This window comes from Anomaloglossus baeobatrachus, chromosome 3 (genome assembly GCF_048569485.1).
Source record: "Anomaloglossus baeobatrachus isolate aAnoBae1 chromosome 3, aAnoBae1.hap1, whole genome shotgun sequence".
NCBI lineage: Eukaryota > Metazoa > Chordata > Amphibia > Anura > Aromobatidae > Anomaloglossus > Anomaloglossus baeobatrachus.
In genome coordinates, this window is record NC_134355.1 from 698237751 (window position 1) to 698263278 (window position 25528).

The following is a 25528-nucleotide window of genomic DNA, read 5'->3' on the forward strand; positions in this document are numbered from 1 at the left end:
CCATGTTGCCATAGTAGAAGATCATCGGAGGACTTTACAAGGTGAAGGGTGGCTTCCAAATACATGCACGCCTCTTCCAAGCAAAGCCTTTACATATCTACGGAGAAGACAAAAAACTCTCTGTTGATTTGTGCTTACGTTTTGATCTCCTCACTCCTCAGGTACAACGGAGGAGACCTTTCTAGAAGAGCTGTTTGTAGGTGGACGGAACGAGCATAGCTGGGCTGTGTTTCCCAGCCGGATGAACCTTCCGATAGAATGCGCAAAACTCCTTCGAGCCGGAATTGAACCAGCGACCTAAGGATTGCTAACTTTCTTCTACAGTCTTCGGCTCTACCAGCTGAGCTATCGAAGGCTTGTTTTGTCCTTGATCGAAAGCCTCCTAGTTTTAGCTGTTGGAGTTTTGAGCATGAGGTAAAAAGACAATCACTGCTACCATGTGAAAAATAACTCTTGGAGAATGCGGGCATCGATCCCGCTGCCTCTCGCATGCAAACCGAGCGCTCTACCACTTGAGCTAATCCCCCTGGCATGACAGGTCTGCCTTTAGTTTCTTGCCACACTTCACGGTGATTTTCTCATCATGTCAGGTGAGAAGCTGCAATGCTATATGGCAATTTTTATGTAAGAATAGCTTGCTTTTTTTTTTACAGTGTGAGTTCCATTTTACCATAGTAGAAGATCATCGGAGGAGTTTAAAAGGTGAAGGGTGGCTTACAAATACATGCACACCTCTTCCAAGCAAACCCTTTACATATCTACGAAGAACCGAGGGGTAAGCAATAAAAAACCCCTTAATAGTTTGGAGACGAAAGTTGCAATGTAGCACAATAACAGTCTTATCGAAGAAATATAATGATGACCTGTATAAAAAGAATCAATTAGCAGAGGATGGTTTCGATCCATCGACCTCTGGGTTATGGGCCCAGCACGCTTCCGCTGCGCCACTCTGCTGCCGGTGGTCTGTTCGTTGAGAAGGTCTATTTATCGACTGACTTTTCAAAAGTGGCTAAAATGTATTTGGTCTTTGTGATGGAATCCATCAGCAGGAGCTTATTGTCGGCGCCTCGAGTCCTCCTGAGCATCAGCAATTGTCTCTTTGTTTTTGCTGATTTCTTTTTGTCATATTATGTTAAAAAGTTGATCTGAGAAACCTGTGCCTGGCCTGCCTGGCTGAGAGTTCCTGTAGAAAGATCTGTTTGCGTCTCTGTGGCGCAATTGGTTAGCGCGTTAGGCTGTTAACCGAAAGGATGGTGGTTCAAGCCCACCCAGGGACGATGGTCTTTTTTGCTTAAGTAGCAGCCTATGTACGAGTGAAGAAGGTTCCACGTCGTCTTTCAATTGATCTCCCGACAAATAACTCTGTTGCTCGCTGCCTACGTTTTGAACTGCCGAGTTAGAATGGAGGAGACTTTTGGAAAAGAGCTCTTTGTATGTGGACGGAAGCAGCTTAGCTGGGCTGTGTTTATTCAGGGGCGATGGTCTCTTTGGCTCGAGTAGCATTCTAGGGGTGTAAAAGGTTCCACGTTAGCTTTCGGCTGAGCTGCTCTCCCAACAAAAAACTCTCTGTTGCTTTGTGCTTACGTTTTGAACTCCTCAGGTACAACGGAGGAGACCCTTCTAGAAGAGCTGTTTGTAGGTGGACAGAGGGAGCATAGCTGGGCTGTGTTTACTAGCAGGATGAGCCCTCCGATAGAACGCGCAAACATCCTTCGAGCTGGAATTGAACCAGCAACCCAAGGATTTGCTCATTTACATCTACAGTCTTTGGCTCTACCAGCTGAGCTATTGAAGGCTTGTCTTGGCCTTGGTTGAAAGCCTCCTAGTTTTAGCTGTTGGAGTTTTGAGCATGAGGTGAAAAGGCAATCACTGCTACCATGTGAAAAATAACTCTTGGAGAATGCGGGCATCGATCCCGCTGCCTCTCACATGCGAAGCGAGCGCTCTACCACTTGAGCTAATTCCCCTGGCGTGACAGTTGTGCCTTTAGTTTCTTGCCACACTTCATAGGGATTTTCTTATCATGTCAGGTGAGAAGCTGCATTGTTATATGGTATTTTTTTTCTGTAAGAATAGCTTTTTTTTTTTTTAAGTGTGAGTTCCATGTTGCCATAGTAGAAGATCATCGGAGGACTTTACAAGGTGAAGGGTGGCTTCCAAATACATGCACGCCTCTTCCAAGCAAAGCCTTTACATATCTACGGAGAAGACAAAAAACTCTCTGTTGATTTGTGCTTACGTTTTGATCTCCTCACTCCTCAGGTACAACGGAGGAGACCTTTCTAGAAGAGCTGTTTGTAGGTGGACGGAACGAGCATAGCTGGGCTGTGTTTCCCAGCCGGATGAACCTTCCGATAGAATGCGCAAAACTCCTTCGAGCCGGAATTGAACCAGCGACCTAAGGATTGCTAACTTTCTTCTACAGTCTTCGGCTCTACCAGCTGAGCTATCGAAGGCTTGTTTTGTCCTTGATCGAAAGCCTCCTAGTTTTAGCTGTTGGAGTTTTGAGCATGAGGTAAAAAGACAATCACTGCTACCATGTGAAAAATAACTCTTGGAGAATGCGGGCATCGATCCCGCTGCCTCTCGCATGCAAACCGAGCGCTCTACCACTTGAGCTAATCCCCCTGGCATGACAGGTCTGCCTTTAGTTTCTTGCCACACTTCACGGTGATTTTCTCATCATGTCAGGTGAGAAGCTGCAATGCTATATGGCAATTTTTATGTAAGAATAGCTTGCTTTTTTTTTTACAGTGTGAGTTCCATTTTACCATAGTAGAAGATCATCGGAGGAGTTTAAAAGGTGAAGGGTGGCTTACAAATACATGCACACCTCTTCCAAGCAAACCCTTTACATATCTACGAAGAACCGAGGGGTAAGCAATAAAAAACCCCTTAATAGTTTGGAGACGAAAGTTGCAATGTAGCACAATAACAGTCTTATCGAAGAAATATAATGATGACCTGTATAAAAAGAATCAATTAGCAGAGGATGGTTTCGATCCATCGACCTCTGGGTTATGGGCCCAGCACGCTTCCGCTGCGCCACTCTGCTGCCGGTGGTCTGTTCGTTGAGAAGGTCTATTTATCGACTGACTTTTCAAAAGTGGCTAAAATGTATTTGGTCTTTGTGATGGAATCCATCAGCAGGAGCTTATTGTCGGCGCCTCGAGTCCTCCTGAGCATCAGCAATTGTCTCTTTGTTTTTGCTGATTTCTTTTTGTCATATTATGTTAAAAAGTTGATCTGAGAAACCTGTGCCTGGCCTGCCTGGCTGAGAGTTCCTGTAGAAAGATCTGTTTGCGTCTCTGTGGCGCAATTGGTTAGCGCGTTAGGCTGTTAACCGAAAGGATGGTGGTTCAAGCCCACCCAGGGACGATGGTCTTTTTTGCTTAAGTAGCAGCCTATGTACGAGTGAAGAAGGTTCCACGTCGTCTTTCAATTGATCTCCCGACAAATAACTCTGTTGCTCGCTGCCTACGTTTTGAACTGCCGAGTTAGAATGGAGGAGACTTTTGGAAAAGAGCTCTTTGTATGTGGACGGAAGCAGCTTAGCTGGGCTGTGTTTATTCAGGGGCGATGGTCTCTTTGGCTCGAGTAGCATTCTAGGGGTGTAAAAGGTTCCACGTTAGCTTTCGGCTGAGCTGCTCTCCCAACAAAAAACTCTCTGTTGCTTTGTGCTTACGTTTTGAGCTCCTCAGGTACAACGGAGGAGACCCTTCTAGAAGAGCTGTTTGTAGGTGGACAGAGGGAGCATAGCTGGGCTGTGTTTACTAGCAGGATGAGCCCTCCGATAGAACGCGCAAACATCCTTCGAGCTGGAATTGACCCAGCAACCCAAGGATTTGCTCATTTACATCTACAGTCTTTGGCTCTACCAGCTGAGCTATTGAAGGCTTGTCTTGGCCTTGGTTGAAAGCCTCCTAGTTTTAGCTGTTGGAGTTTTGAGCATGAGGTGAAAAGGCAATCACTGCTACCATGTGAAAAATAACTCTTGGAGAATGCGGGCATCGATCCCGCTGCCTCTCACATGCGAAGCGAGCGCTCTACCACTTGAGCTAATTCCCCTGGCGTGACAGTTGTGCCTTTAGTTTCTTGCCACACTTCATAGGGATTTTCTTATCATGTCAGGTGAGAAGCTGCATTGTTATATGGTATTTTTTTTCTGTAAGAATAGCTTTTTTTTTTTTTAAGTGTGAGTTCCATGTTGCCATAGTAGAAGATCATCGGAGGACTTTACAAGGTGAAGGGTGGCTTCCAAATACATGCACGCCTCTTCCAAGCAAAGCCTTTACATATCTACGGAGAAGACAAAAAACTCTCTGTTGATTTGTGCTTACGTTTTGATCTCCTCACTCCTCAGGTACAACGGAGGAGACCTTTCTAGAAGAGCTGTTTGTAGGTGGACGGAACGAGCATAGCTGGGCTGTGTTTCCCAGCCGGATGAACCTTCCGATAGAATGCGCAAAACTCCTTCGAGCCGGAATTGAACCAGCGACCTAAGGATTGCTAACTTTCTTCTACAGTCTTCGGCTCTACCAGCTGAGCTATCGAAGGCTTGTTTTGTCCTTGATCGAAAGCCTCCTAGTTTTAGCTGTTGGAGTTTTGAGCATGAGGTAAAAAGACAATCACTGCTACCATGTGAAAAATAACTCTTGGAGAATGCGGGCATCGATCCCGCTGCCTCTCGCATGCAAACCGAGCGCTCTACCACTTGAGCTAATCCCCCTGGCATGACAGGTCTGCCTTTAGTTTCTTGCCACACTTCACGGTGATTTTCTCATCATGTCAGGTGAGAAGCTGCAATGCTATATGGCAATTTTTATGTAAGAATAGCTTGCTTTTTTTTTTACAGTGTGAGTTCCATTTTACCATAGTAGAAGATCATCGGAGGAGTTTAAAAGGTGAAGGGTGGCTTACAAATACATGCACACCTCTTCCAAGCAAACCCTTTACATATCTACGAAGAACCGAGGGGTAAGCAATAAAAAACCCCTTAATAGTTTGGAGACGAAAGTTGCAATGTAGCACAATATCAGTCTTATCGAAGAAATATAATGATGACCTGTATAAAAAGAATCAATTAGCAGAGGATGGTTTCGATCCATCGACCTCTGGGTTATGGGCCCAGCACGCTTCCGCTGCGCCACTCTGCTGCCGGTGGTCTGTTCGTTGAGAAGGTCTATTTATCGACTGACTTTTCAAAAGTGGCTAAAATGTATTTGGTCTTTGTGATGGAATCCATCAGCAGGAGCTTATTGTCGGCGCCTCGAGTCCTCCTGAGCATCAGCAATTGTCTCTTTGTTTTTGCTGATTTCTTTTTGTCATATTATGTTAAAAAGTTGATCTGAGAAACCTGTGCCTGGCCTGCCTGGCTGAGAGTTCCTGTAGAAAGATCTGTTTGCGTCTCTGTGGCGCAATTGGTTTGCGCGTTCGGCTGTTAACCGAAAGGATGGTGGTTCAAGCCCACCCAGGGACGATGGTCTTTTTTGCTTAAGTAGCAGCCTATGTACGAGTGAAGAAGGTTCCACGTCGTCTTTCAATTGCTCTCCCGACAAATAACTCTGTTGCTCGCTGCCTACGTTTTGAACTCCCGAGTTAGAATGGAGGAGACTTTTGGAAAAGAGCTCTTTGTATGTGGACGGAAGCAGCTTAGCTGGACTGTGTTTATTCAGGGGCGATGGTCTCTTTGGCTCGAGTAGCATTCTAGGGGTGTAAAAGGTTCCACGTTAGCTTTCGGCTGAGCTGCTCTCCCAACAAAAAACTCTCTGTTGCTTTGTGCTTACGTTTTGAACTCCTCAGGTACAACGGAGGAGACCCTTCTAGAAGAGCTGTTTGTAGGTGGACAGAGGGAGCATAGCTGGGCTGTGTTTACTAGCAGGATGAGCCCTCCGATAGAACGCGCAAACATCCTTCGAGCTGGAATTGAACCAGCAACCCAAGGATTTGCTCATTTACATCTACAGTCTTTGGCTCTACCAGCTGAGCTATTGAAGGCTTGTCTTGGCCTTGGTTGAAAGCCTCCTAGTTTTAGCTGTTGGAGTTTTGAGCATGAGGTGAAAAGGCAATCACTGCTACCATGTGAAAAATAACTCTTGGAGAATGCGGGCATCGATCCCGCTGCCTCTCACATGCGAAGCGAGCGCTCTACCACTTGAGCTAATTCCCCTGGCGTGACAGTTGTGCCTTTAGTTTCTTGCCACACTTCATAGGGATTTTCTTATCATGTCAGGTGAGAAGCTGCATTGTTATATGGTATTTTTTTTCTGTAAGAATAGCTTTTTTTTTTTTTTTTTTTTTTTTTTTAAGTGTGAGTTCCATGTTGCCATAGTAGAAGATCATCGGAGGACTTTACAAGGTGAAGGGTGGCTTCCAAATACATGCACGCCTCTTCCAAGCAAAGCCTTTACATATCTACGGAGAAGACAAAAAACTCTCTGTTGATTTGTGCTTACGTTTTGATCTCCTCACTCCTCAGGTACAACGGAGGAGACCTTTCTAGAAGAGCTGTTTGTAGGTGGACGGAACGAGCATAGCTGGGCTGTGTTTCCCAGCCGGATGAACCTTCCGATAGAATGCGCAAAACTCCTTCGAGCCGGAATTGAACCAGCGACCTAAGGATTGCTAACTTTCTTCTACAGTCTTCGGCTCTACCAGCTGAGCTATCGAAGGCTTGTTTTGTCCTTGATCGAAAGCCTCCTAGTTTTAGCTGTTGGAGTTTTGAGCATGAGGTAAAAAGACAATCACTGCTACCATGTGAAAAATAACTCTTGGAGAATGCGGGCATCGATCCCGCTGCCTCTCGCATGCAAACCGAGCGCTCTACCACTTGAGCTAATCCCCCTGGCATGACAGGTCTGCCTTTAGTTTCTTGCCACACTTCACGGTGATTTTCTCATCATGTCAGGTGAGAAGCTGCAATGCTATATGGCAATTTTTATGTAAGAATAGCTTGCTTTTTTTTTTACAGTGTGAGTTCCATTTTACCATAGTAGAAGATCATCGGAGGAGTTTAAAAGGTGAAGGGTGGCTTACAAATACATGCACACCTCTTCCAAGCAAACCCTTTACATATCTACGAAGAACCGAGGGGTAAGCAATAAAAAACCCCTTAATAGTTTGGAGACGAAAGTTGCAATGTAGCACAATATCAGTCTTATCGAAGAAATATAATGATGACCTGTATAAAAAGAATCAATTAGCAGAGGATGGTTTCGATCCATCGACCTCTGGGTTATGGGCCCAGCACGCTTCCGCTGCGCCACTCTGCTGCCGGTGGTCTGTTAGTTGAGAAGGTCTATTTATCGACTGACTTTTCAAAAGTGGCTAAAATGTATTTGGTCTTTGTGATGGAATCCATCAGCAGGAGCTTATTGTCGGCGCCTCGAGTCCTCCTGAGCATCAGCAATTGTCTCTTTGTTTTTGCTGATTTCTTTTTGTCATATTATGTTAAAAAGTTGATCTGAGAAACCTGTGCCTGGCCTGCCTGGCTGAGAGTTCCTGTAGAAAGATCTGTTTGCGTCTCTGTGGCGCAATTGGTTAGCGTGTTCGGCTGTTAACCGAAAGGATGGTGGTTCAAGCCCACCCAGGGACGATGGTCTTTTTTGCTTAAGTAGCAGCCTATGTACGAGTGAAGAAGGTTCCACGTCGTCTTTCAATTGCTCTCCCGACAAATAACTCTGTTGCTCGCTGCCTACGTTTTGAACTCCCGAGTTAGAATGGAGGAGACTTTTGGAAAAGAGCTCTTTGTATGTGGACGGAAGCAGCTTAGCTGGACTGTGTTTATTCAGGGGCGATGGTCTCTTTGGCTCGAGTAGCATTCTAGGGGTGTAAAAGGTTCCACGTTAGCTTTCGGCTGAGCTGCTCTCCCAACAAAAAACTCTCTGTTGCTTTGTGCTTACGTTTTGAACTCCTCAGGTACAACGGAGGAGACCCTTCTAGAAGAGCTGTTTGTAGGTGGACAGAGGGAGCATAGCTGGGCTGTGTTTACTAGCAGGATGAGCCCTCCGATAGAACGCGCAAACATCCTTCGAGCTGGAATTGAACCAGCAACCCAAGGATTTGCTCATTTACATCTACAGTCTTTGGCTCTACCAGCTGAGCTATTGAAGGCTTGTCTTGGCCTTGGTTGAAAGCCTCCTAGTTTTAGCTGTTGGAGTTTTGAGCATGAGGTGAAAAGGCAATCACTGCTACCATGTGAAAAATAACTCTTGGAGAATGCGGGCATCGATCCCGCTGCCTCTCACATGCGAAGCGAGCGCTCTACCACTTGAGCTAATTCCCCTGGCGTGACAGTTGTGCCTTTAGTTTCTTGCCACACTTCATAGGGATTTTCTTATCATGTCAGGTGAGAAGCTGCATTGTTATATGGTATTTTTTTTCTGTAAGAATAGCTTTTTTTTTTTTTTTTTTTTTTTTTTAAGTGTGAGTTCCATGTTGCCATAGTAGAAGATCATCGGAGGACTTTACAAGGTGAAGGGTGGCTTCCAAATACATGCACGCCTCTTCCAAGCAAAGCCTTTACATATCTACGGAGAAGACAAAAAACTCTCTGTTGATTTGTGCTTACGTTTTGATCTCCTCACTCCTCAGGTACAACGGAGGAGACCTTTCTAGAAGAGCTGTTTGTAGGTGGACGGAACGAGCATAGCTGGGCTGTGTTTCCCAGCCGGATGAACCTTCCGATAGAATGCGCAAAACTCCTTCGAGCCGGAATTGAACCAGCGACCTAAGGATTGCTAACTTTCTTCTACAGTCTTCGGCTCTACCAGCTGAGCTATCGAAGGCTTGTTTTGTCCTTGATCGAAAGCCTCCTAGTTTTAGCTGTTGGAGTTTTGAGCATGAGGTAAAAAGACAATCACTGCTACCATGTGAAAAATAACTCTTGGAGAATGCGGGCATCGATCCCGCTGCCTCTCGCATGCAAACCGAGCGTTCTACCACTTGAGCTAATCCCCCTGGCATGACAGGTCTGCCTTTAGTTTCTTGCCACACTTCACGGTGATTTTCTCATCATGTCAGGTGAGAAGCTGCAATGCTATATGGCAATTTTTATGTAAGAATAGCTTGCTTTTTTTTTTACAGTGTGAGTTCCATTTTACCATAGTAGAAGATCATCGGAGGAGTTTAAAAGGTGAAGGGTGGCTTACAAATACATGCACACCTCTTCCAAGCAAACCCTTTACATATCTACGAAGAACCGAGGGGTAAGCAATAAAAAACCCCTTAATAGTTTGGAGACGAAAGTTGCAATGTAGCACAATATCAGTCTTATCGAAGAAATATAATGATGACCTGTATAAAAAGAATCAATTAGCAGAGGATGGTTTCGATCCATCGACCTCTGGGTTATGGGCCGAGCACGCTTCCGCTGCGCCACTCTGCTGCCGGTGGTCTGTTCGTTGAGAAGGTCTATTTATCGACTGACTTTTCAAAAGTGGCTAAAATGTATTTGGTCTTTGTGATGGAATCCATCAGCAGGAGCTTATTGTCGGCGCCTCGAGTCCTCCTGAGCATCAGCAATTGTCTCTTTGTTTTTGCTGATTTCTTTTTGTCATATTATGTTAAAAAGTTGATCTGAGAAACCTGTGCCTGGCCTGCCTGGCTGAGAGTTCCTGTAGAAAGATCTGTTTGTGTCTCTGTGGCGCAATTGGTTAGCGCGTTCGGCTGTTAACCGAAAGGATGGTGGTTCAAGCCCACCCAGGGACGATGGTCTTTTTTGCTTAAGTAGCAGCCTATGTACGAGTGAAGAAGGTTCCACGTCGTCTTTCAATTGCTCTCCCGACAAATAACTCTGTTGCTCGCTGCCTACGTTTTGAACTCCCGAGTTAGAATGGAGGAGACTTTTGGAAAAGAGCTCTTTGTATGTGGACGGAAGCAGCTTAGCTGGGCTGTGTTTATTCAGGGGCGATGGTCTCTTTGGCTCGAGTAGCATTCTAGGGGTGTAAAAGGTTCCACGTTAGCTTTCGGCTGAGCTGCTCTCCCAACAAAAAACTCTCTGTTGCTTTGTGCTTACGTTTTGAGCTCCTCAGGTACAACGGAGGAGACCCTTCTAGAAGAGCTGTTTGTAGGTGGACAGAGGGAGCATAGCTGGGCTGTGTTTACTAGCAGGATGAGCCCTCCGATAGAACGCGCAAACATCCTTCGAGCTGGAATTGACCCAGCAACCCAAGGATTTGCTCATTTACATCTACAGTCTTTGGCTCTACCAGCTGAGCTATTGAAGGCTTGTCTTGGCCTTGGTTGAAAGCCTCCTAGTTTTAGCTGTTGGAGTTTTGAGCATGAGGTGAAAAGGCAATCACTGCTACCATGTGAAAAATAACTCTTGGAGAATGCGGGCATCGATCCCGCTGCCTCTCACATGCGAAGCGAGCGCTCTACCACTTGAGCTAATTCCCCTGGCGTGACAGTTGTGCCTTTAGTTTCTTGCCACACTTCATAGGGATTTTCTTATCATGTCAGGTGAGAAGCTGCATTGTTATATGGTATTTTTTTTCTGTAAGAATAGCTTTTTTTTTTTTTAAGTGTGAGTTCCATGTTGCCATAGTAGAAGATCATCGGAGGACTTTACAAGGTGAAGGGTGGCTTCCAAATACATGCACGCCTCTTCCAAGCAAAGCCTTTACATATCTACGGAGAAGACAAAAAACTCTCTGTTGATTTGTGCTTACGTTTTGATCTCCTCACTCCTCAGGTACAACGGAGGAGACCTTTCTAGAAGAGCTGTTTGTAGGTGGACGGAACGAGCATAGCTGGGCTGTGTTTCCCAGCCGGATGAACCTTCCGATAGAATGCGCAAAACTCCTTCGAGCCGGAATTGAACCAGCGACCTAAGGATTGCTAACTTTCTTCTACAGTCTTCGGCTCTACCAGCTGAGCTATGGAAGGCTTGTTTTGTCCTTGATCGAAAGCCTCCTAGTTTTAGCTGTTGGAGTTTTGAGCATGAGGTAAAAAGACAATCACTGCTACCATGTGAAAAATAACTCTTGGAGAATGCGGGCATCGATCCCGCTGCCTCTCGCATGCAAACCGAGCGCTCTACCACTTGAGCTAATCCCCCTGGCATGACAGGTCTGCCTTTAGTTTCTTGCCACACTTCACGGTGATTTTCTCATCATGTCAGGTGAGAAGCTGCAATGCTATATGGCAATTTTTATGTAAGAATAGCTTGCTTTTTTTTTTACAGTGTGAGTTCCATTTTACCATAGTAGAAGATCATCGGAGGAGTTTAAAAGGTGAAGGGTGGCTTACAAATACATGCACACCTCTTCCAAGCAAACCCTTTACATATCTACGAAGAACCGAGGGGTAAGCAATAAAAAACCCCTTAATAGTTTGGAGACGAAAGTTGCAATGTAGCACAATATCAGTCTTATCGAAGAAATATAATGATGACCTGTATAAAAAGAATCAATTAGCAGAGGATGGTTTCGATCCATCGACCTCTGGGTTATGGGCCCAGCACGCTTCCGCTGCGCCACTCTGCTGCCGGTGGTCTGTTCGTTGAGAAGGTCTATTTATCGACTGACTTTTCAAAAGTGGCTAAAATGTATTTGGTCTTTGTGATGGAATCCATCAGCAGGAGCTTATTGTCGGCGCCTCGAGTCCTCCTGAGCATCAGCAATTGTCTCTTTGTTTTTGCTGATTTCTTTTTGTCATATTATGTTAAAAAGTTGATCTGAGAAACCTGTGCCTGGCCTGCCTGGCTGAGAGTTCCTGTAGAAAGATCTGTTTGCGTCTCTGTGGCGCAATTGGTTAGCGCGTTCGGCTGTTAACCGAAAGGATGGTGGTTCAAGCCCACCCAGGGACGATGGTCTTTTTTGCTTAAGTAGCAGCCTATGTACGAGTGAAGAAGGTTCCACGTCGTCTTTCAATTGCTCTCCCGACAAATAACTCTGTTGCTCGCTGCCTACGTTTTGAACTCCCGAGTTAGAATGGAGGAGACTTTTGGAAAAGAGCTCTTTGTATGTGGACGGAAGCAGCTTAGCTGGACTGTGTTTATTCAGGGGCGATGGTCTCTTTGGCTCGAGTAGCATTCTAGGGGTGTAAAAGGTTCCACGTTAGCTTTCGGCTGAGCTGCTCTCCCAACAAAAAACTCTCTGTTGCTTTGTGCTTACGTTTTGAACTCCTCAGGTACAACGGAGGAGACCCTTCTAGAAGAGCTGTTTGTAGGTGGACAGAGGGAGCATAGCTGGGCTGTGTTTACTAGCAGGATGAGCCCTCCGATAGAACGCGCAAACATCCTTCGAGCTGGAATTGAACCAGCAACCCAAGGATTTGCTCATTTACATCTACAGTCTTTGGCTCTACCAGCTGAGCTATTGAAGGCTTGTCTTGGCCTTGGTTGAAAGCCTCCTAGTTTTAGCTGTTGGAGTTTTGAGCATGAGGTGAAAAGGCAATCACTGCTACCATGTGAAAAATAACTCTTGGAGAATGCGGGCATCGATCCCGCTGCCTCTCACATGCGAAGCGAGCGCTCTACCACTTGAGCTAATTCCCCTGGCGTGACAGTTGTGCCTTTAGTTTCTTGCCACACTTCATAGGGATTTTCTTATCATGTCAGGTGAGAAGCTGCATTGTTATATGGTATTTTTTTTCTGTAAGAATAGCTTTTTTTTTTTTTTTTTTTTTTTTTTAAGTGTGAGTTCCATGTTGCCATAGTAGAAGATCATCGGAGGACTTTACAAGGTGAAGGGTGGCTTCCAAATACATGCACGCCTCTTCCAAGCAAAGCCTTTACATATCTACGGAGAAGACAAAAAACTCTCTGTTGATTTGTGCTTACGTTTTGATCTCCTCACTCCTCAGGTACAACGGAGGAGACCTTTCTAGAAGAGCTGTTTGTAGGTGGACGGAACGAGCATAGCTGGGCTGTGTTTCCCAGCCGGATGAACCTTCCGATAGAATGCGCAAAACTCCTTCGAGCCGGAATTGAACCAGCGACCTAAGGATTGCTAACTTTCTTCTACAGTCTTCGGCTCTACCAGCTGAGCTATCGAAGGCTTGTTTTGTCCTTGATCGAAAGCCTCCTAGTTTTAGCTGTTGGAGTTTTGAGCATGAGGTAAAAAGACAATCACTGCTACCATGTGAAAAATAACTCTTGGAGAATGCGGGCATCGATCCCGCTGCCTCTCGCATGCAAACCGAGCGTTCTACCACTTGAGCTAATCCCCCTGGCATGACAGGTCTGCCTTTAGTTTCTTGCCACACTTCACGGTGATTTTCTCATCATGTCAGGTGAGAAGCTGCAATGCTATATGGCAATTTTTATGTAAGAATAGCTTGCTTTTTTTTTTACAGTGTGAGTTCCATTTTACCATAGTAGAAGATCATCGGAGGAGTTTAAAAGGTGAAGGGTGGCTTACAAATACATGCACACCTCTTCCAAGCAAACCCTTTACATATCTACGAAGAACCGAGGGGTAAGCAATAAAAAACCCCTTAATAGTTTGGAGACGAAAGTTGCAATGTAGCACAATATCAGTCTTATCGAAGAAATATAATGATGACCTGTATAAAAAGAATCAATTAGCAGAGGATGGTTTCGATCCATCGACCTCTGGGTTATGGGCCGAGCACGCTTCCGCTGCGCCACTCTGCTGCCGGTGGTCTGTTCGTTGAGAAGGTCTATTTATCGACTGACTTTTCAAAAGTGGCTAAAATGTATTTGGTCTTTGTGATGGAATCCATCAGCAGGAGCTTATTGTCGGCGCCTCGAGTCCTCCTGAGCATCAGCAATTGTCTCTTTGTTTTTGCTGATTTCTTTTTGTCATATTATGTTAAAAAGTTGATCTGAGAAACCTGTGCCTGGCCTGCCTGGCTGAGAGTTCCTGTAGAAAGATCTGTTTGCGTCTCTGTGGCGCAATTGGTTAGCGCGTTCGGCTGTTAACCGAAAGGATGGTGGTTCAAGCCCACCCAGGGACGATGGTCTTTTTTGCTTAAGTAGCAGCCTATGTACGAGTGAAGAAGGTTCCACGTCGTCTTTCAATTGCTCTCCCGACAAATAACTCTGTTGCTCGCTGCCTACGTTTTGAACTCCCGAGTTAGAATGGAGGAGACTTTTGGAAAAGAGCTCTTTGTATGTGGACGGAAGCAGCTTAGCTGGGCTGTGTTTATTCAGGGGCGATGGTCTCTTTGGCTCGAGTAGCATTCTAGGGGTGTAAAAGGTTCCACGTTAGCTTTCGGCTGAGCTGCTCTCCCAACAAAAAACTCTCTGTTGCTTTGTGCTTACGTTTTGAGCTCCTCAGGTACAACGGAGGAGACCCTTCTAGAAGAGCTGTTTGTAGGTGGACAGAGGGAGCATAGCTGGGCTGTGTTTACTAGCAGGATGAGCCCTCCGATAGAACGCGCAAACATCCTTCGAGCTGGAATTGACCCAGCAACCCAAGGATTTGCTCATTTACATCTACAGTCTTTGGCTCTACCAGCTGAGCTATTGAAGGCTTGTCTTGGCCTTGGTTGAAAGCCTCCTAGTTTTAGCTGTTGGAGTTTTGAGCATGAGGTGAAAAGGCAATCACTGCTACCATGTGAAAAATAACTCTTGGAGAATGCGGGCATCGATCCCGCTGCCTCTCACATGCGAAGCGAGCGCTCTACCACTTGAGCTAATTCCCCTGGCGTGACAGTTGTGCCTTTAGTTTCTTGCCACACTTCATAGGGATTTTCTTATCATGTCAGGTGAGAAGCTGCATTGTTATATGGTATTTTTTTTCTGTAAGAATAGCTTTTTTTTTTTTTAAGTGTGAGTTCCATGTTGCCATAGTAGAAGATCATCGGAGGACTTTACAAGGTGAAGGGTGGCTTCCAAATACATGCACGCCTCTTCCAAGCAAAGCCTTTACATATCTACGGAGAAGACAAAAAACTCTCTGTTGATTTGTGCTTACGTTTTGATCTCCTCACTCCTCAGGTACAACGGAGGAGACCTTTCTAGAAGAGCTGTTTGTAGGTGGACGGAACGAGCATAGCTGGGCTGTGTTTCCCAGCCGGATGAACCTTCCGATAGAATGCGCAAAACTCCTTCGAGCCGGAATTGAACCAGCGACCTAAGGATTGCTAACTTTCTTCTACAGTCTTCGGCTCTACCAGCTGAGCTATCGAAGGCTTGTTTTGTCCTTGATCGAAAGCCTCCTAGTTTTAGCTGTTGGAGTTTTGAGCATGAGGTAAAAAGACAATCACTGCTACCATGTGAAAAATAACTCTTGGAGAATGCGGGCATCGATCCCGCTGCCTCTCGCATGCAAACCGAGCGCTCTACCACTTGAGCTAATCCCCCTGGCATGACAGGTCTGCCTTTAGTTTCTTGCCACACTTCACGGTGATTTTCTCATCATGTCAGGTGAGAAGCTGCAATGCTATATGGCAATTTTTATGTAAGAATAGCTTGCTTTTTTTTTTACAGTGTGAGTTCCATTTTACCATAGTAGAAGATCATCGGAGGAGTTTAAAAGGTGAAGGGTGGCTTACAAATACATGCACACCTCTTCCAAGCAAACCCTTTACATATCTACGAAGAACCGAGGGGTAAGCAATAAAAAACCCCTTAATAGTTTGGAGACGAAAGTTGCAATGTAGCACAATATCAGTCTTATCGAAGAAATATAATGATGACCTGTATAAAAAGAATCAATTAGCAGAGGATGGTTTCGATCCATCGACCTCTGGGTTATGGGCCCAGCACGCTTCCGCTGCGCCACTCTGCTGCCGGTGGTCTGTTCGTTGAGAAGGTCTATTTATCGACTGACTTTTCAAAAGTGGCTAAAATGTATTTGGTCTTTGTGATGGAATCCATCAGCAGGAGCTTATTGTCGGCGCCTCGAGTCCTCCTGAGCATCAGCAATTGTCTCTTTGTTTTTGCTGATTTCTTTTTGTCATATTATGTTAAAAAGTTGATCTGAGAAACCTGTGCCTGGCCTGCCTGGCTGAGAGTTCCTGTAGAAAGATCTGTTTGCGTCTCTGTGGCGCAATTGGTTAGCGCGTTCGGCTGTTAACCGAAAGGATGGTGGTTCAAGCCCACCCAGGGACGATGGTCTTTTTTGCTTAAGTAGCAGCCTATGTACGAGTGAAGAAGGTTCCACGTCGTCTTTCAATTGCTCTCCCGACAAATAACTCTGTTGCTCGCTGCCTACGTTTTGAACTCCCGAGTTAGAATGGAGGAGACTTTTGGAAAAGAGCTCTTTGTATGTGGACGGAAGCAGCTTAGCTGGACTGTGTTTATTCAGGGGCGATGGTCTCTTTGGCTCGAGTAGCATTCTAGGGGTGTAAAAGGTTCCACGTTAGCTTTCGGCTGAGCTGCTCTCCCAACAAAAAACTCTCTGTTGCTTTGTGCTTACGTTTTGAACTCCTCAGGTACAACGGAGGAGACCCTTCTAGAAGAGCTGTTTGTAGGTGGACAGAGGGAGCATAGCTGGGCTGTGTTTACTAGCAGGATGAGCCCTCCGATAGAACGCGCAAACATCCTTCGAGCTGGAATTGAACCAGCAACCCAAGGATTTGCTCATTTACATCTACAGTCTTTGGCTCTACCAGCTGAGCTATTGAAGGCTTGTCTTGGCCTTGGTTGAAAGCCTCCTAGTTTTAGCTGTTGGAGTTTTGAGCATGAGGTGAAAAGGCAATCACTGCTACCATGTGAAAAATAACTCTTGGAGAATGCGGGCATCGATCCCGCTGCCTCTCACATGCGAAGCGAGCGCTCTACCACTTGAGCTAATTCCCCTGGCGTGACAGTTGTGCCTTTAGTTTCTTGCCACACTTCATAGGGATTTTCTTATCATGTCAGGTGAGAAGCTGCATTGTTATATGGTATTTTTTTTCTGTAAGAATAGCTTTTTTTTTTTTTTTTTTTTTTTTTAAGTGTGAGTTCCATGTTGCCATAGTAGAAGATCATCGGAGGACTTTACAAGGTGAAGGGTGGCTTCCAAATACATGCACGCCTCTTCCAAGCAAAGCCTTTACATATCTACGGAGAAGACAAAAAACTCTCTGTTGATTTGTGCTTACGTTTTGATCTCCTCACTCCTCAGGTACAACGGAGGAGACCTTTCTAGAAGAGCTGTTTGTAGGTGGACGGAACGAGCATAGCTGGGCTGTGTTTCCCAGCCGGATGAACCTTCCGATAGAATGCGCAAAACTCCTTCGAGCCGGAATTGAACCAGCGACCTAAGGATTGCTAACTTTCTTCTACAGTCTTCGGCTCTACCAGCTGAGCTATCGAAGGCTTGTTTTGTCCTTGATCGAAAGCCTCCTAGTTTTAGCTGTTGGAGTTTTGAGCATGAGGTAAAAAGACAATCACTGCTACCATGTGAAAAATAACTCTTGGAGAATGCGGGCATCGATCCCGCTGCCTCTCGCATGCAAACCGAGCGCTCTACCACTTGAGCTAATCCCCCTGGCATGACAGGTCTGCCTTTAGTTTCTTGCCACACTTCACGGTGATTTTCTCATCATGTCAGGTGAGAAGCTGCAATGCTATATGGCAATTTTTATGTAAGAATAGCTTGCTTTTTTTTTTACAGTGTGAGTTCCATTTTACCATAGTAGAAGATCATCGGAGGAGTTTAAAAGGTGAAGGGTGGCTTACAAATACATGCACACCTCTTCCAAGCAAACCCTTTACATATCTACGAAGAACCGAGGGGTAAGCAATAAAAAACCCCTTAATAGTTTGGAGACGAAAGTTGCAATGTAGCACAATATCAGTCTTATCGAAGAAATATAATGATGACCTGTATAAAAAGAATCAATTAGCAGAGGATGGTTTCGATCCATCGACCTCTGGGTTATGGGCCCAGCACGCTTCCGCTGCGCCACTCTGCTGCCGGTGGTCTGTTAGTTGAGAAGGTCTATTTATCGACTGACTTTTCAAAAGTGGCTAAAATGTATTTGGTCTTTGTGATGGAATCCATCAGCAGGAGCTTATTGTCGGCGCCTCGAGTCCTCCTGAGCATCAGCAATTGTCTCTTTGTTTTTGCTGATTTCTTTTTGTCATATTATGTTAAAAAGTTGATCTGAGAAACCTGTGCCTGGCCTGCCTGGCTGAGAGTTCCTGTAGAAAGATCTGTTTGCGTCTCTGTGGCGCAATTGGTTAGCGTGTTCGGCTGTTAACCGAAAGGATGGTGGTTCAAGCCCACCCAGGGACGATGGTCTTTTTTGCTTAAGTAGCAGCCTATGTACGAGTGAAGAAGGTTCCACGTCGTCTTTCAATTGCTCTCCCGACAAATAACTCTGTTGCTCGCTGCCTACGTTTTGAACTCCCGAGTTAGAATGGAGGAGACTTTTGGAAAAGAGCTCTTTGTATGTGGACGGAAGCAGCTTAGCTGGACTGTGTTTATTCAGGGGCGATGGTCTCTTTGGCTCGAGTAGCATTCTAGGGGTGTAAAAGGTTCCACGTTAGCTTTCGGCTGAGCTGCTCTCCCAACAAAAAACTCTCTGTTGCTTTGTGCTTACGTTTTGAACTCCTCAGGTACAACGGAGGAGACCCTTCTAGAAGAGCTGTTTGTAGGTGGACAGAGGGAGCATAGCTGGGCTGTGTTTACTAGCAGGATGAGCCCTCCGATAGAACGCGCAAACATCCTTCGAGCTGGAATTGAACCAGCAACCCAAGGATTTGCTCATTTACATCTACAGTCTTTGGCTCTACCAGCTGAGCTATTGAAGGCTTGTCTTGGCCTTGGTTGAAAGCCTCCTAGTTTTAGCTGTTGGAGTTTTGAGCATGAGGTGAAAAGGCAATCACTGCTACCATGTGAAAAATAACTCTTGGAGAATGCGGGCATCGATCCCGCTGCCTCTCACATGCGAAGCGAGCGCTCTACCACTTGAGCTAATTCCCCTGGCGTGACAGTTGTGCCTTTAGTTTCTTGCCACACTTCATAGGGATTTTCTTATCATGTCAGGTGAGAAGCTGCATTGTTATATGGTATTTTTTTTCTGTAAGAATAGCTTTTTTTTTTTTTTTTTTTTTTTTTTAAGTGTGAGTTCCATGTTGCCATAGTAGAAGATCATCGGAGGACTTTACAAGGTGAAGGGTGGCTTCCAAATACATGCACGCCTCTTCCAAGCAAAGCCTTTACATATCTACGGAGAAGACAAAAAACTCTCTGTTGATTTGTGCTTACGTTTTGATCTCCTCACTCCTCAGGTACAACGGAGGAGACCTTTCTAGAAGAGCTGTTTGTAGGTGGACGGAACGAGCATAGCTGGGCTGTGTTTCCCAGCCGGATGAACCTTCCGATAGAATGCGCAAAACTCCTTCGAGCCGGAATTGAACCAGCGACCTAAGGATTGCTAACTTTCTTCTACAGTCTTCGGCTCTACCAGCTGAGCTATCGAAGGCTTGTTTTGTCCTTGATCGAAAGCCTCCTAGTTTTAGCTGTTGGAGTTTTGAGCATGAGGTAAAAAGACAATCACTGCTACCATGTGAAAAATAACTCTTGGAGAATGCGGGCATCGATCCCGCTGCCTCTCGCATGCAAACCGAGCGCTCTACCACTTGAGCTAATCCCCCTGGCATGACAGGTCTGCCTTTAGTTTCTTGCCACACTTCACGGTGATTTTCTCATCATGTCAGGTGAGAAGCTGCAATGCTATATGGCAATTTTTATGTAAGAATAGCTTGCTTTTTTTTTTACAGTGTGAGTTCCATTTTACCATAGTAGAAGATCATCGGAGGAGTTTAAAAGGTGAAGGGTGGCTTACAAATACATGCACACCTCTTCCAAGCAAACCCTTTACATATCTACGAAGAACCGAGGGGTAAGCAATAAAAAACCCCTTAATAGTTTGGAGACGAAAGTTGCAATGTAGCACAATATCAGTCTTATCGAAGAAATATAATGATGACCTGTATAAAAAGAATCAATTAGCAGAGGATGGTTTCGATCCATCGACCTCTGGGTTATGGGCCCAGCACGCTTCCGCTGCGCCACTCTGCTGCCGGTGGTCTGTTAGTTGAGAAGGTCTATTTATCGACTGACTTTTCAAAAGTGGCTAAAATGTATTTGGTCTTTGTGATGGAATCCATCAGCAGGAGCTTATTGTCGGCGCCTCGAGTCCTCCTGAGCATCAGCAATTGTCTCTTTGTTTTTGCTGATTTCTTTTTGTCATATTATGTTAAAAAGTTGATCTGAGAAACCTGTGCCTGGCCTGCCTGGCTGAGAGTTCCTGTAGAAAGATCTGTTTGCGTCTCTGTGGCGCAATTGGTTAGCGTGTTCGGCTGTTAACCGAAAGGATGGTGGTTCAAGCCCACCCAGGGACGATGGTCTTTTTTGCTTAAGTAGCAGCCTATGTACGAGTGAAGAAGGTTCCACGTCGTCTTTCAATTGCTCTCCCGACAAATAACTCTGTTGCTCGCTGCCTACGTTTTGAACTCCCGAGTTAGAATGGAGGAGACTTTTGGAAAAGAGCTCTTTGTATGTGGACGGAAGCAGCTTAGCTGGACTGTGTTTATTCAGGGGCGATGGTCTCTTTGGCTCGAGTAGCATTCTAGGGGTGTAAAAGGTTCCACGTTAGCTTTCGGCTGAGCTGCTCTCCCAACAAAAAACTCTCTGTTGCTTTGTGCTTACGTTTTGAACTCCTCAGGTACAACGGAGTAGACCCTTCTAGAAGAGCTGTTTGTAGGTGGACAGAGGGAGCATAGCTGGGCTGTGTTTACTAGCAGGATGAGCCCTCCGATAGAACGCGCAAACATCCTTCGAGCTGGAATTGAACCAGCAACCCAAGGATTTGCTCATTTACATCTACAGTCTTTGGCTCTACCAGCTGAGCTATTGAAGGCTTGTCTTGGCCTTGGTTGAAAGCCTCCTAGTTTTAGCTGTTGGAGTTTTGAGCATGAGGTGAAAAGGCAATCACTGCTACCATGTGAAAAATAACTCTTGGAGAATGCGGGCATCGATCCCGCTGCCTCTCACATGCGAAGCGAGCGCTCTACCACTTGAGCTAATTCCCCTGGCGTGACAGTTGTGCCTTTAGTTTCTTGCCACACTTCATAGGGATTTTCTTATCATGTCAGGTGAGAAGCTGCATTGTTATATGGTATTTTTTTTCTGTAAGAATAGCTTTTTTTTTTTTTTTTTTTTTTTTTTAAGTGTGAGTTCCATGTTGCCATAGTAGAAGATCATCGGAGGACTTTACAAGGTGAAGGGTGGCTTCCAAATACATGCACGCCTCTTCCAAGCAAAGCCTTTACATATCTACGGAGAAGACAAAAAACTCTCTGTTGATTTGTGCTTACGTTTTGATCTCCTCACTCCTCAGGTACAACGGAGGAGACCTTTCTAGAAGAGCTGTTTGTAGGTGGACGGAACGAGCATAGCTGGGCTGTGTTTCCCAGCCGGATGAACCTTCCGATAGAATGCGCAAAACTCCTTCGAGCCGGAATTGAACCAGCGACCTAAGGATTGCTAACTTTCTTCTACAGTCTTCGGCTCTACCAGCTGAGCTATCGAAGGCTTGTTTTGTCCTTGATCGAAAGCCTCCTAGTTTTAGCTGTTGGAGTTTTGAGCATGAGGTAAAAAGACAATCACTGCTACCATGTGAAAAATAACTCTTGGAGAATGCGGGCATCGATCCCGCTGCCTCTCGCATGCAAACCGAGCGCTCTACCACTTGAGCTAATCCCCCTGGCATGACAGGTCTGCCTTTAGTTTCTTGCCACACTTCACGGTGATTTTCTCATCATGTCAGGTGAGAAGCTGCAATGCTATATGGCAATTTTTATGTAAGAATAGCTTGCTTTTTTTTTTACAGTGTGAGTTCCATTTTACCATAGTAGAAGATCATCGGAGGAGTTTAAAAGGTGAAGGGTGGCTTACAAATACATGCACACCTCTTCCAAGCAAACCCTTTACATATCTACGAAGAACCGAGGGGTAAGCAATAAAAAACCCCTTAATAGTTTGGAGACGAAAGTTGCAATGTAGCACAATATCAGTCTTATCGAAGAAATATAATGATGACCTGTATAAAAAGAATCAATTAGCAGAGGATGGTTTCGATCCATCGACCTCTGGGTTATGGGCCCAGCACGCTTCCGCTGCGCCACTCTGCTGCCGGTGGTCTGTTAGTTGAGAAGGTCTATTTATCGACTGACTTTTCAAAAGTGGCTAAAATGTATTTGGTCTTTGTGATGGAATCCATCAGCAGGAGCTTATTGTCGGCGCCTCGAGTCCTCCTGAGCATCAGCAATTGTCTCTTTGTTTTTGCTGATTTCTTTTTGTCATATTATGTTAAAAAGTTGATCTGAGAAACCTGTGCCTGGCCTGCCTGGCTGAGAGTTCCTGTAGAAAGATCTGTTTGCGTCTCTGTGGCGCAATTGGTTAGCGTGTTCGGCTGTTAACCGAAAGGATGGTGGTTCAAGCCCACCCAGGGACGATGGTCTTTTTTGCTTAAGTAGCAGCCTATGTACGAGTGAAGAAGGTTCCACGTCGTCTTTCAATTGCTCTCCCGACAAATAACTCTGTTGCTCGCTGCCTACGTTTTGAACTCCCGAGTTAGAATGGAGGAGACTTTTGGAAAAGAGCTCTTTGTATGTGGACGGAAGCAGCTTAGCTGGACTGTGTTTATTCAGGGGCGATGGTCTCTTTGGCTCGAGTAGCATTCTAGGGGTGTAAAAGGTTCCACGTTAGCTTTCGGCTGAGCTGCTCTCCCAACAAAAAACTCTCTGTTGCTTTGTGCTTACGTTTTGAACTCCTCAGGTACAACGGAGGAGACCCTTCTAGAAGAGCTGTTTGTAGGTGGACAGAGGGAGCATAGCTGGGCTGTGTTTACTAGCAGGATGAGCCCTCCGATAGAACGCGCAAACATCCTTCGAGCTGGAATTGAACCAGCAACCCAAGGATTTGCTCATTTACATCTACAGTCTTTGGCTCTACCAGCTGAGCTATTGAAGGCTTGTCTTGGCCTTGGTTGAAAGCCTCCTAGTTTTAGCTGTTGGAGTTTTGAGCATGAGGTGAAAAGGCAATCACTGCTACCATGTGAAAAATAACTCTTGGAGAATGCGGGCATCGATCCCGCTGCCTCTCACATGCGAAGCGAGCGCTCTACCACTTGAGCTAATTCCCCTGGCGTGACAGTTGTGCCTTTAGTTTCTTGCCACACTTCATAGGGATTTTCTTATCATGTCAGGTGAGAAGCTGCATTGTTATATGGTATTTTTTTTCTGTAAGAATAGCTTTTTTTTTTTTTTTTTTTTTTTTTTAAGTGTGAGTTCCATGTTGCCATAGTAGAAGATCATCGGAGGACTTTACAAGGTGAAGGGTGGCTTCCAAATACATGCACGCCTCTTCCAAGCAAAGCCTTTACATATCTACGGAGAAGACAAAAAACTCTCTGTTGATTTGTGCTTACGTTTTGATCTCCTCACTCCTCAGGTACAACGGAGGAGACCTTTCTAGAAGAGCTGTTTGTAGGTGGACGGAACGAGCATAGCTGGGCTGTGTTTCCCAGCCGGATGAACCTTCCGATAGAATGCGCAAAACTCCTTCGAGCCGGAATTGAACCAGCGACCTAAGGATTGCTAACTTTCTTCTACAGTCTTCGGCTCTACCAGCTGAGCTATCGAAGGCTTGTTTTGTCCTTGATCGAAAGCCTCCTAGTTTTAGCTGTTGGAGTTTTGAGCATGAGGTAAAAAGACAATCACTGCTACCATGTGAAAAATAACTCTTGGAGAATGCGGGCATCGATCCCGCTGCCTCTCGCATGCAAACCGAGCGCTCTACCACTTGAGCTAATCCCCCTGGCATGACAGGTCTGCCTTTAGTTTCTTGCCACACTTCACGGTGATTTTCTCATCATGTCAGGTGAGAAGCTGCAATGCTATATGGCAATTTTTATGTAAGAATAGCTTGCTTTTTTTTTTACAGTGTGAGTTCCATTTTACCATAGTAGAAGATCATCGGAGGAGTTTAAAAGGTGAAGGGTGGCTTACAAATACATGCACACCTCTTCCAAGCAAACCCTTTACATATCTACGAAGAACCGAGGGGTAAGCAATAAAAAACCCCTTAATAGTTTGGAGACGAAAGTTGCAATGTAGCACAATATCAGTCTTATCGAAGAAATATAATGATGACCTGTATAAAAAGAATCAATTAGCAGAGGATGGTTTCGATCCATCGACCTCTGGGTTATGGGCCCAGCACGCTTCCGCTGCGCCACTCTGCTGCCGGTGGTCTGTTAGTTGAGAAGGTCTATTTATCGACTGACTTTTCAAAAGTGGCTAAAATGTATTTGGTCTTTGTGATGGAATCCATCAGCAGGAGCTTATTGTCGGCGCCTCGAGTCCTCCTGAGCATCAGCAATTGTCTCTTTGTTTTTGCTGATTTCTTTTTGTCATATTATGTTAAAAAGTTGATCTGAGAAACCTGTGCCTGGCCTGCCTGGCTGAGAGTTCCTGTAGAAAGATCTGTTTGCGTCTCTGTGGCGCAATTGGTTAGCGTGTTCGGCTGTTAACCGAAAGGATGGTGGTTCAAGCCCACCCAGGGACGATGGTCTTTTTTGCTTAAGTAGCAGCCTATGTACGAGTGAAGAAGGTTCCACGTCGTCTTTCAATTGCTCTCCCGACAAATAACTCTGTTGCTCGCTGCCTACGTTTTGAACTCCCGAGTTAGAATGGAGGAGACTTTTGGAAAAGAGCTCTTTGTATGTGGACGGAAGCAGCTTAGCTGGACTGTGTTTATTCAGGGGCGATGGTCTCTTTGGCTCGAGTAGCATTCTAGGGGTGTAAAAGGTTCCACGTTAGCTTTCGGCTGAGCTGCTCTCCCAACAAAAAACTCTCTGTTGCTTTGTGCTTACGTTTTGAACTCCTCAGGTACAACGGAGTAGACCCTTCTAGAAGAGCTGTTTGTAGGTGGACAGAGGGAGCATAGCTGGGCTGTGTTTACTAGCAGGATGAGCCCTCCGATAGAACGCGCAAACATCCTTCGAGCTGGAATTGAACCAGCAACCCAAGGATTTGCTCATTTACATCTACAGTCTTTGGCTCTACCAGCTGAGCTATTGAAGGCTTGTCTTGGCCTTGGTTGAAAGCCTCCTAGTTTTAGCTGTTGGAGTTTTGAGCATGAGGTGAAAAGGCAATCACTGCTACCATGTGAAAAATAACTCTTGGAGAATGCGGGCATCGATCCCGCTGCCTCTCACATGCGAAGCGAGCGCTCTACCACTTGAGCTAATTCCCCTGGCGTGACAGTTGTGCCTTTAGTTTCTTGCCACACTTCATAGGGATTTTCTTATCATGTCAGGTGAGAAGCTGCATTGTTATATGGTATTTTTTTTCTGTAAGAATAGCTTTTTTTTTTTTTTTTTTTTTTTTTTAAGTGTGAGTTCCATGTTGCCATAGTAGAAGATCATCGGAGGACTTTACAAGGTGAAGGGTGGCTTCCAAATACATGCACGCCTCTTCCAAGCAAAGCCTTTACATATCTACGGAGAAGACAAAAAACTCTCTGTTGATTTGTGCTTACGTTTTGATCTCCTCACTCCTCAGGTACAACGGAGGAGACCTTTCTAGAAGAGCTGTTTGTAGGTGGACGGAACG

The 25528-nt window shown here is 45.4% G+C and overlaps 16 non-coding genes across 16 annotated transcripts; 4 read left to right on the top strand and 12 right to left on the bottom strand.

Annotated features, from left to right (window-relative positions):
* Positions 1-1894: 1894 nt before the first annotated feature.
* TRNAA-CGC (transfer RNA alanine (anticodon CGC)) lies at positions 1895-1967 on the bottom strand. The gene has a single exon. It is a non-coding gene; the product is annotated as a tRNA-Ala (tRNA).
* A 2028-nt stretch (positions 1968-3995) lies between these two features.
* Positions 3996-4068, bottom strand: TRNAA-CGC (transfer RNA alanine (anticodon CGC)). Its single transcript has one exon. It is a non-coding gene; the product is annotated as a tRNA-Ala (tRNA).
* Positions 4069-6096: 2028 nt separating this feature from the next.
* Positions 6097-6169, bottom strand: TRNAA-CGC (transfer RNA alanine (anticodon CGC)). Its single transcript has one exon. It is a non-coding gene; the product is annotated as a tRNA-Ala (tRNA).
* A 2042-nt stretch (positions 6170-8211) lies between these two features.
* Positions 8212-8284, bottom strand: TRNAA-CGC (transfer RNA alanine (anticodon CGC)). The gene has a single exon. It is a non-coding gene; the product is annotated as a tRNA-Ala (tRNA).
* A 1350-nt stretch (positions 8285-9634) lies between these two features.
* On the top strand, positions 9635-9708 carry TRNAN-GUU (transfer RNA asparagine (anticodon GUU)). The gene has a single exon. It is a non-coding gene; the product is annotated as a tRNA-Asn (tRNA).
* Positions 9709-10325: 617 nt separating this feature from the next.
* TRNAA-CGC (transfer RNA alanine (anticodon CGC)) lies at positions 10326-10398 on the bottom strand. Its single transcript has one exon. It is a non-coding gene; the product is annotated as a tRNA-Ala (tRNA).
* A 1337-nt stretch (positions 10399-11735) lies between these two features.
* Positions 11736-11809, top strand: TRNAN-GUU (transfer RNA asparagine (anticodon GUU)). The gene has a single exon. It is a non-coding gene; the product is annotated as a tRNA-Asn (tRNA).
* A 617-nt stretch (positions 11810-12426) lies between these two features.
* Positions 12427-12499, bottom strand: TRNAA-CGC (transfer RNA alanine (anticodon CGC)). Its single transcript has one exon. It is a non-coding gene; the product is annotated as a tRNA-Ala (tRNA).
* Positions 12500-13849: 1350 nt separating this feature from the next.
* Positions 13850-13923, top strand: TRNAN-GUU (transfer RNA asparagine (anticodon GUU)). The gene has a single exon. It is a non-coding gene; the product is annotated as a tRNA-Asn (tRNA).
* A 617-nt stretch (positions 13924-14540) lies between these two features.
* TRNAA-CGC (transfer RNA alanine (anticodon CGC)) lies at positions 14541-14613 on the bottom strand. Its single transcript has one exon. It is a non-coding gene; the product is annotated as a tRNA-Ala (tRNA).
* Positions 14614-15950: 1337 nt separating this feature from the next.
* TRNAN-GUU (transfer RNA asparagine (anticodon GUU)) lies at positions 15951-16024 on the top strand. The gene has a single exon. It is a non-coding gene; the product is annotated as a tRNA-Asn (tRNA).
* A 617-nt stretch (positions 16025-16641) lies between these two features.
* Positions 16642-16714, bottom strand: TRNAA-CGC (transfer RNA alanine (anticodon CGC)). The gene has a single exon. It is a non-coding gene; the product is annotated as a tRNA-Ala (tRNA).
* A 2040-nt stretch (positions 16715-18754) lies between these two features.
* TRNAA-CGC (transfer RNA alanine (anticodon CGC)) lies at positions 18755-18827 on the bottom strand. Its single transcript has one exon. It is a non-coding gene; the product is annotated as a tRNA-Ala (tRNA).
* Positions 18828-20868: 2041 nt separating this feature from the next.
* Positions 20869-20941, bottom strand: TRNAA-CGC (transfer RNA alanine (anticodon CGC)). The gene has a single exon. It is a non-coding gene; the product is annotated as a tRNA-Ala (tRNA).
* Positions 20942-22982: 2041 nt separating this feature from the next.
* TRNAA-CGC (transfer RNA alanine (anticodon CGC)) lies at positions 22983-23055 on the bottom strand. The gene has a single exon. It is a non-coding gene; the product is annotated as a tRNA-Ala (tRNA).
* A 2041-nt stretch (positions 23056-25096) lies between these two features.
* On the bottom strand, positions 25097-25169 carry TRNAA-CGC (transfer RNA alanine (anticodon CGC)). Its single transcript has one exon. It is a non-coding gene; the product is annotated as a tRNA-Ala (tRNA).
* Between the last annotated feature and the right edge of the window lie 359 nt (positions 25170-25528).